This window comes from Arachis hypogaea, chromosome 14, assembly GCF_003086295.3.
Source record: "Arachis hypogaea cultivar Tifrunner chromosome 14, arahy.Tifrunner.gnm2.J5K5, whole genome shotgun sequence".
NCBI classification, from domain to species: Eukaryota; Viridiplantae; Streptophyta; class Magnoliopsida; order Fabales; family Fabaceae; genus Arachis; species Arachis hypogaea.
In genome coordinates, this window is record NC_092049.1 from 102,633,249 (window position 1) to 102,644,095 (window position 10,847).

Below are 10,847 nucleotides of genomic sequence, written 5' to 3' on the forward strand. Positions count from 1 at the left end.
CTAATTAGATAACTCGAAAAGGATTAAATGTTCCTCACCTTACCAATGCGAAATTGGGACAAAACTCAGCAAATCCACAAAGCTAATTTGCTCCTAAACATCAAAATTCAACAAATTCTCAACACTTAATCTCAACAAATTTTGAAACTGAGATGAGAAGATTTGCGTGAGGAAAATCAAGTTTCTTACCAAATAGTTGAGTGGATTTTGTAGAAGATTTTGAGATAAACGCGTGGCCAGTGCGGCTCGTCATTCGGAGCTTCAGATCAAAAGTTATGGGCGAAACAAGTGAGGTGTGAATAGTGATTCTCTTCCTCCCAAGGGTTTCTCTCTTTCAGCGTGTTTAACGAAGAAGAAGAGGAGAAAGAAGGCTGATGGTAGCTTATGTATAGATTAAGGTGAGTGGGCTTGGGCCCACTTGGGCCCGGTTCGCTCAGTTCGGCCCATTTGGCCTAATTTTGGGCCAAATTCTTTAAAATTAGCATCAAAATTCATGTTTTAATTAACTTTATCTCATTAGGCTATAAAATTCATATTTCTAATTTCTTTAAATAATAATTAATTTATTGGCTAATCATTTACTAATTTTTCAGGTTTTACATTATGACTCTGGTGCGTCGTATTCTTTTATTTCTGCGACTGTTGTGCATGAGTTGGGATTAGATTTTACTGTGTTAAATTATGATCTGATTGTCTATACACCTACATCTCAAAATTGCTTGACTAGTCGAGTGTGTCAACAGGTACCTTCTGTTATTGAGGCTAGGACTTTCATATATGACTTGGTCTGTTTACCTTTGCGTGGTTTAGATATTATCTTAGGACTGGATTGGTTGTCTAAGCATCATATTTTCCTTCATTGTTTCAAACAAACTGTTACATTTCCAACATTTGACATGCATATTAGGCCAGTTGAGTCTTGTACCATTTATTTGAATTTCCTAAGAGTTACCTCTAGCAGTAGTGGGTGTGAGGGTTACGTTCTATTATTGGCTAGCTCAGAAAGTAGTGAACAAGATTTAGAGTAAATCCGAGTGGCGAAGGAGTTTTCTAATATTTTTCTGGATGAGATACCTAAATTTTCACGCCAGAGAGAGATAGAGTTTAGTATTGGCTTGTGCCTAAAGCCGGACCAATTTCTATAGAACTATATTGGATGTCGCCACTAGAACTAGCAGAGTTGAAGAAGTAGTTAGACGAGTTATTGGAAAAGAAATTTACCCATCTGAGTGTATCAGCGTGGGGAGCTCCTGTGTTACTGGTAATAAAGAAAGATGGTGGGATGAGATCGTGTATGGATTATTGGCAACTGAACAGGATCACTATTAAGAATAAGTATCCATTACCGAAGATAGATGATTTAATGGATCTGTTGAGTGGTACGACAATATTATCTAAGATTAATTTGCGGTCGGGATACCATCAAATTCGAGTTCAAATATAGCTAAAACTGCCTTTTGAACTAGGTATAGTCATTATGAGTATACAGTTATGTCCTTTGGACTAACTAATGCTCCTGATGTATTCATAGATTATATGAATTGCATTTTCCATTCATATCTAGACCAGTTTATGGTAGTTTTCATAGATGATATTCTCATCTATTCTAAGACAGAGGAAGAACATGAACGGAATCTGAGGATTGTATTGCATATACTAAGAGCATAAAAGCTATATGCAAAACTGTCAAAGTGTGAATTTTGGGCAACAGAAGTGGCATTCTTAGGGTATGTGATCACGTGAAGCGGTATAATCGTAGATCCTTCAAAGATTGAGGGAGTAATATAGTGGAAACAACCTACGACAATTATAGAAGTTCGTACTTTCTTGGGGTTAGCAAGATACTATCGGTGATTTACTAAAGGATTTTCACGGATAGTTGATGACTTACATCATCTACCTCTTTCTCCCATCTAAAAGGACCATAAAAAGAGTGTAATTGCATTCAATCAATGAAATTTCATGAGTCAAATGGTGAATATTATGGTACATTACTTTGAAATGAGTTTTGTTTGAATTCTAGGTGAAAAGAGCAACAAAAGAAGAAAGAAACAAGAAAAGTGTGCTGGGCGTGTGAACTGGGCATGCCACTTGGTACAAATTCCCACAAACTGTATGGGCATGGCACACCAGCTACAGGGCGTGGCACGCCAGTTGTCAAGACCAGAGAAGCATCATTGGAGCTTTATTATGGGCGTGGCACGCCAGGGCCAGGCGTGGCACACCAACTATACTTTCCAGAGAGCACTTTTTGAAGACCACAAGGGGGCGTGGCACGCTAACTCCATTATAAACACTGGGCGTGCCACTTGAGATCGAAGGCGTGGCACGCCAGTTCATTGATCCAGAGAAGGGAGTTGAAGGTTCAATATTGGGTATGCCACTTGGGCTCGAAGACATGGCACGCCAACCTTATTTGTGTCTTGGGCGTGCCACTTGGGTTCTAGGCGTGGCACGCCAAGCTTGGAGAAGCACAACATCAAAATGGGCGTGCCACTTGAGCTTGGAGAGGTGGCATGCCAGTTCAATTAAACAGAGAGGAATAGAAGGTAAAGCACACTGGGCGTGACACTTGGGTTCGAAGGCATGGCACGCCAACCGTGCTCGAGTCTTGGGCGTGCCACTTGAGTTCCAGACATGGCACGCTAAGCTTGAAGAATTCAAATATCAACACTGGGTATGCCACTCGAGCTCGAAGGCGTGGCATGCCAGCACAAGCTCATAGGGAAGGAGAAGACCTAGGCATGCCATTTGGGACTTTAGGCATGTCACGCCAAGGCAAAATAACCAGGGGCGTGCCACTTGAACACCAGGCGTGGCATGCCAGAGGGACTTAGTCATGCACCATCAAGGGCGTGGCACACCAACTACTGAGCGTGGCACGGCAGTATTGTTTTCCAGAGAAGAAGGATGAAGTCCCCATCAAGGGCATGGCATGCCAATTACTGGGCATGGCACGGCAGAGACGGGCGCGCCACGCCAGTTTAAGATTCCAGAGAAGCTGAACAAAGGAAAGACCTTGGGCGTGCCAGGAAAGACCTTGGGCGTGCCACTTGGACTCGAAGGCATGGCACGCCAGGTTAGCTGGATGAAGGTGGCATGCCATTTGGATGCCAGGCGTGGCATGCCAAGCCAGGCTGAGGACCTAGGCGTGGCACGCCACTCAAACGCCAGTCACACGCCAGGCACATGGTTCATTTCCATTAGTTTTTCATTTTCTTTTCAGTTATAATTTTCTTTTCTCTTTTGTACTTTTTAATCCTAGTGATAGGAGTAGTATAAATACCCCATAAACGTACTAAAAAGGGGGTTGGGTGGATTTGAGAGTTAGTTTTGGGTTTTTAGTTTTGACTTCACTTCATCTCTTCCATCTTTTGTACTTTATCTAAGCTATGAGTAGCTAAATTCTCTCTCATTGGGAGAGGGATCTCTGTTGTACTTGATGAATTAATGATAGTGAATTTCTTCTTCTCTTCATTTTCTCTTTGATTTGATAGAAGGAATTTCGTTCTTCATGCTAGTGTTCAATCATCTTGGGAAAGAGGTTGAATGCAAAATGAGTTTCATGGAAACCTTGGAAAAGGAAGCATGAAACCATGCTTGAAATCCCTTTTCACACTTGAGTAGATCTGGGTTTTGGGATTGGATATGGTGACATATAATCCACCCACTAATTGGATCTATGAGGATGTGTGGTATAATCAGGGACCAAGCTTATCTCTCTTCATAAGCAATTAGACCAAGGAATTGGCTGATTATCAAGAGTTGAGAGATTGAATCACCAAGGGATTGGGGTTCAATCAATTATGATTGCCAAGAGGTCAATGAGTTGCATGATTGAAGATGAGATGATCTAGATTTAATCCAAAGAGAGCAACATCTCCTAATCCCAATGAATTTTCCCTATTCTTATCTTTCCTATTCTTTATAGCTTTTCTTTAATATCTTTCATTACCCATTTCCCATTTACTATTCAGTCATTTATGTTCCAGCACTTTACATTCTTGTCATTTACCTTTCTGCACTTTATTGCTTTCCTTTAATTTTAAGTCATTTACATTTCTGTTGATTTAGAATTCTACACTAAACAATCTCTATTTCTTAGCTTTACTAATTCACCCATTAATTAAAGTTGCTCAATCTACCCATCTCTGTGGGATTCGACCCCACTCCTAGTGGGTTATTACTTGACGATATTTGGTGCGCTTGCCAAAGAACGGATTTATTATATAGTGAGTGAAATTCGGTCATCAAGTTTTATGGCGCCGTTGCCAGGGATTTGTTTGAAATTGACAATGGCTAAATTGATGGGTAGTTAGATTAAGCAATTTTGTTTATTTTGCTAATTCCTTTAATTACAGTTCTTATTTTCTTCTTTTCCTTTAGCATTTGAATTTCTGTTGTTCATTGAACATATTTCCATTTTTGCATACTAATTCACTAACTGTTTGATCAATTGCACTAATCATTCTAACCATAAGTCATAACAAGAGTGCTTTCTTCACTTGTCTTTTGCTTGTTTGTTACTGAATGTATGACAGATAGAAGAGGAGAAACTTCATCCTCTTTTGATAGTGAACTTGAGAGGACCTTCCTTAGACTAAGGAGGAAAGCAAGAGGCAAGCGAATAGCTGGAGAGGAAGTAGTGGAGGAAGATCTAGACATTACTATGGAGGAGGAAATACATAATCATGTTGTGGAAGGTGCTGGTAACCATGTTGGGCAGGAGAGAAGAGTTCTAGGCTCTTACATTAACCCAAACCCAGGAAATTGTGGAAGCAACATTCTTAAACCAACCATTTAGGCTAACAATTTCGAGTTAAAGCCTCAACTCATCACCCTTGTTCAAAACAACTGCTCATTTGGAGGAAGTGCACAGGAAGATCCCAACCAACATTTAACCACATTCTTCAGGATCTGTGATACAGTGAAGGCTAATGGTGTCCACCCGGATACCTATAAGCTGTTATTGTTTCCTTTTTTTCTTAGGGACAAGGCATCAAAGTGGTTAGAATCATTTCCTAAGGAAAGTTTGACAACTTGGGAAGAAGTAGTGAACAAGTTCTTGGCAAAATTCTACCCTCCCCAAAGAGTTAATAGATTGAGAGCTGAGGTGTAAACCTTTAGACAACAAGATGGGAAAACTCTCTATGAAGCTTGGAAAAGATACAAGGAGTTGACAAGAAAATGCCCTCCGGACATGTTCAATGAATGGGTACAACTGCACATTTTCTATGAAAGGTTGTCACAAGAATCAAAGAAGGCTTTAGATCACTCTTCAGGAGGCTCACTAAATAAGAAGATAACAATTGAAAAGGCCATTGACATCATAGAAGCTGTGGCCAACAATGAGTACTTCTATGTCTCCGATAGAAACCCAAGAAGAGGAGTAATGGAGCTCAACTCTATAGATGCTCTGCTGGCTTAAAACAGGGTGATCACAGCTCAACTAGCAGCTCTAACAAAGCAAATAGAGAAGAATCAAGTCTCAGCTATCCAAGCCCAAGCACCTATACAAGAAGAAGACACCCCAGAAGTTGAATGTGAATGGGAGCAAGCCAACTATGTGAACAATTTCTCTAGACCACCATATGACCCCAATGCCAAAACATACAACCTAGGTTGGAAGAACCACCCAAATTTTGGGTGGAAAAACCAACAAAGCCACAACCAAGATCACAAACCATACCACAACAACTAATACAACAACCCTAGCCATCAAACTAACAACCATAGATCCTACCATAACTCACAAAATGCATCATACCACTCTATTCAACAACCATACAACAACCATTCTCAAAATGTATCATCCTCAGCCCCATAACCATGTGATAGCAGCAACAACTTTGCAAGATTGGAGGCTGCTATGTCACAATTGGCAGAGAGTATTGCCACTGTTACAGAGAGACAATTGCAAGCTGACAAAAAGATAGACTCAATCCAAGAGGAGACCAGATCCAACATAAGGAACAAGGGGCAGCAATTTCAAAACTGGAAGCACAACTAGGGAGCTTGTCCAAACAGATACCAATGCCCACACATACATTTCCAAGTGATACCATGACCAACCCAAAAGGATAATGCAAAGCCATCACACTAAGAAGTGGGAAGGTGGTGGAGGAGGCATCCTCAAACCACAACTTGCAAAAAGAAGAGCTGTAGATGACTCAGAAACTAAGAAGGAAGAAGAGACACTTGATCCAGCCCTACCAAAGCAAGTCTTGAAGCCCTATGTACCAAAAGAACCCTACCCACAAAGGCTGATAAAAGATGGGAAGGACAGCCAGTTTTCTAGGTTCTTGGAGATCTTTAAGAAACTTCAAATTAACATACCTTTTGTTGAGGCATTAGAATAAATGCCACTCTATGCCAAGTTTCTAAAGGAGATGATGACAAGGAAAAGAAACTGGAGAGAAAAGGAAACTGTAGTGCTCACGGAGAAATGTAGTGCCATCATACAAAAGAAGCTTTCCCAAAAGATGAAAGATCCTAGGAGCTTTCAAATCCCCTGCATCATAGGGGATATAAGCATTGAGAAGGAATTGTGTAATTTAAGAGCTAGCATTAACCTCATGTCCTTGGCCATGATGAAAAGAATGAGAATTGAAGAGGCCAAACCAATAAGAATGGCCCTTCAATTAGCTGACAGATCATTCAAATTTTCTCATAGGGTGGTGGAAGACTTGTTGGTGAAAGTGGGAGAATTCATATTCCCAGTATATTTGTTGTGCTTGATATGGAAGAAGAGTCCAATGCATCAATCATACTAGGAAGACCATTCCTAGCTACTGCTGGGGCCATAATTGATGTACAAAAGGGAGAGTTAGTCTTAAGATTGCATAAAGAAAAGATGGTATTCAATATTTTCAAATCAATGAGCTACCCAAAGGAATCCATTGATGAATGCATCATGGTGGATATAATGGAGAAGATAGTTCAAGGAGTCCTGAAAGAAGATCAATGTGAAGAATCAATAGAGCAAGATCAACAAGCATCATGTGGTGAACTACCAAAGGAAATTATAGAAGCTTCAATCATGTTAGATAAGGCAAGCAAGAAGGAAGTAGAAGCACCAAAGTTAGAGTTGAAGACCCTACCTCCAAGTTTGAAGTATGCTTACTTGGGTGACAATAACACATACCCAGTCATCATTAATTCAAGCTTAAGTGAGGAGCAAGAAGAGGAGCTTATCAATGTGTTGAGACAACATAAGGATGCCATAGGATGGACACTTGCAGATTTAAAAAGGGATTAGTCTTTCTATGCGCATGCATAAAATCCTTCTTGAGGAGGGTGCCAAGCCCTCAAGACAACCACAAAGAAGATTAAATCCAACGATGAATGAAGTGGTTCAAAAAGAGGTGTTGAAGTTGTGGCAAGCAGGGGTGATCTACCCAATCTCCGACAGCCCTTGGATAAGCCCAGTACAAGTAGTCCCCAAGAAAGGAGGAATCACAGTTGTGCCAAATGAAAGAAATGAATTGATACCAACAAGAACAGTGACTGGATGGCGCATATGCATCGACTATAGGAAGCTCAATGAAGCCACAAGGAAGGATCACTTTCCTCTACCCTTCATGGATCAAATGTTGGAAAGGCTTGCTGGACATGAATACTACTGTTTCTTGGATGGATACTCAGGCTATAATCAGATTGTAGTGGACCCTAAAGACCAAGAGAAGATTTCCTTTACTTGTCCTTATAGTGTTTTTGCATATAGACGAATGCCCTTTGGATTGTGCAATGCACCTGCTACATTCCAAAGGTGCATGCTGTCCATTTTTCTGATATGATTGAGAGGTTTATTGAAGTTTTCATGGATGATTTTTATATATTTGGTGATTCATTTTCTAAGTGCTTACACCATCTTGCTTTGGTGCTAAAGAGATGCCAAGAGACTAACCTAGTTTTGAACTGGGAAAAGTGTCATTTTATGGTCACCGAAGGGGTGGTCCTTGGCCACAAAATCTCTAAGAAAGGCATAGAGGTCGACAAGGCCAAGGTGGAAGCGATTAAGAAATTACCTCCACCTTGCAATGTCAAAGCAATTAGAAGTTTCTTGGGACTTGCTGGGTTTTATAGAAGGTTCATTAGAGACTTTTCAAAGATTGCCAAACCTTTAAGCAACTTGCTTGTCTCTAATGTACCTTTTATCTTTGATAGAGAATGCATGAAAGCCTTTGATGAGCTTAAAGGTAGGCTCTCCTCTGCATCAATTATAGCACCACCTAGCTGGGATTTACCTTTTGAACTGGTGTGTGATGCATCAGATTTTGCTATTGGTGCTGTTCTAGGACAAAGGAGAGACAAGCTAGTACATGTCATCTATTATGCTAGCAACGTTCTTAATGAAACCCAAACACCACCACAGAGAAAGAACTTCTTGCTATAGTCTTTACATTTGATAAATTTAGATCTTATCTTATTGGTTTTGAAGTCATTATTTTTACTGACCATGCAGCTCTTAAGTACTTGTTAACCAAGAAAGAATCTAAGCCTAGACTGATAAGATGGGTCTTGCTACTTCAAGGATTTAATATTGAGATTAAGGATAGAAGTGGAGCAGAGAACAAAGTGGCTGACCACTTATCAAGAATCCCAAATGAGGAAGATAAAGCACATAGCCCTGCAGTGAATGAGAGCTTTCCGAATGAACAGTTGATGATGATCCAAGAAGCCCCCTGGTTTGCAGATATAGCTAATTTCAAAGCTATTGGAGAGCTACCTTCAAACGTCAACAAGCATATGAGAAGAAAGCTCATCAATGATGCCAAGCACTACATTTGGGATGAGCCCTATCTCTTCAAGAAGTGTGCTGATAGGATTCTAAGAAGATGTATTTCTCATGAGGAAAGACAAGAGGTCCTTTGGCATTATCATGGATCCATATATGGAGGACATTTTAGTGGAGAAATGACTGTAGCCAAGGTGTTGCAATGTGGATTCTTTTGGCCTACAATATTCAAAGATGCAAAGGAGTTTGTGACAAGGTGCAATGAATGTCAAAGAGCTGGCAACCTACCCAAAAAGAATGAAATGCCACAGAGATTCATCATGGAATTGGAGTTGTTTGATGTATGGGGTATTGATTTCATGGGACCATTCCCACCCTCATGCTCAAACAACTACATATTGGTGGTTGTGGACTATGTATCAAAATGGATAGAGGCCATAGCTACTCCAACAAATGACAACAAAGTGGTGATTAATTTATTGAGAAAGAATATATTCAGCCGGTTTGGGTTCCAAGAGCCCTTATAAGTGATGGGGAACCCATTTTTGTAACAAGCAACTTGAGATACTTCTCCTAAAATATGGTGTCAAGCACAAGATAGCAACCCCATACCACCCACAAACCAATGGTCAAGGTGAAATTTCAAATAGAGAGCTCAAGAGAATCCTTGAGAAGACTGTTGGAAACTCAAGAAAGGATTGGTCCAAGAAGCTAGATGATGCATTATGGGCCTATAGGACAGTTTTTAAGACACCCATTGGCATGTATCCATACCAATTAGTGTTTGGGAAAGCTTGTCATCTATCAGTGGAGGTTGAACATAGAGAATTTTGGGCTCTAAAGATGTTGAACTTTGATAATCAAGCTGCTGGGGAAAGAAGATTGCTACAACTCAATGAGTTAGAAGAGTTCAGAACTCAAGCCTATGAGAATGCCAAGATTTTCAAGGAGAAAACAAAGAAATGGCATGATCAAAAGCTAGCAAAAAGAGAGTTTGTAGAAGGTCAAAGAGTGTTGTTGTACAATTCAAGGCTCAAGTTCTTTCCAGGGAAGCTAAAGCCAAGATGGTCTAGACCCTTCACAATCATCAAGGCTTCTCCTTATGGTCATGTGGAGCTTATGGAGGATAAGACACAAAGGACTTTCACTGTCAATGGCCACATGCTTAAGTATTACTTGGGGGACTCATTGGATGAGCAAAGAGTGAACTATACCCTCAGCTGAAGAGGATGAATCGTCAAGCTAGTGACGTTAAGGAAGCGCTAGTTGGGAGGCACCCCAACACTCATATCCTTTCAATTTCCTGCTTTCTAGAGTAGTTTATGTTTAGTTACTTAGATTGTTTAATTTTCAGTTTCATTTGTAGTTGATTAGTGAAACTTCCTGTTCATACCATGGGTCGAGTTATGCGACTCGGGTTGACCGAAGACCAGAATGACTGACCTCTTAAGGTTGGATCGCCACTGACTTCTTCTTAAAGAGCTCGGCCAAAATGCTATAAGGGCCTAAATAGGCCCAAAGCAGAAGATCACAGCCCACTTAAAAGTGGCTGGCCAAAGATAAAGGGACCCACCCACAAAAGATAAGATAAGATAACTAACTTATCTTAAAGGGAGGTTACTCCACACTACTATAAACACACTGGAGCACCCAGGTATAACTCATACTCTGATTCTACATAAAAACCTGCTCAAAGCCCATGCTAACTTAAGCATTGGAGTCTCTTGCAGGTACCAACCCTTCCGGTGTTCAAGGATCAGCAACATCTCAAGGATCAGCAAGTCGGACGTGTTAGCACCGACCAACACAGAAAGATCTTGTCCGAGATCGACCTTCAGTTTCAGGTAACCCTCGGAACATTGGCGCTGTTGCCAGGGAACCTAGAAGTCATCCCATCATCATGGAGGATAACCTTGACAACGATCACAACTCTGGCTTGGAGGACAGAACGCCACATAAGAACACGGAAGCCACGCTAAAAGATACACCTCAAAACAAGTGGGATAAACAACCCCCAAACACAGAAATCTTGGAAGCTATCCGAGAAAACAACATCGTGACGTGGCAGAAATTGGCCGATTAAGAATTTATAGAGAAAATAGCATTGAAA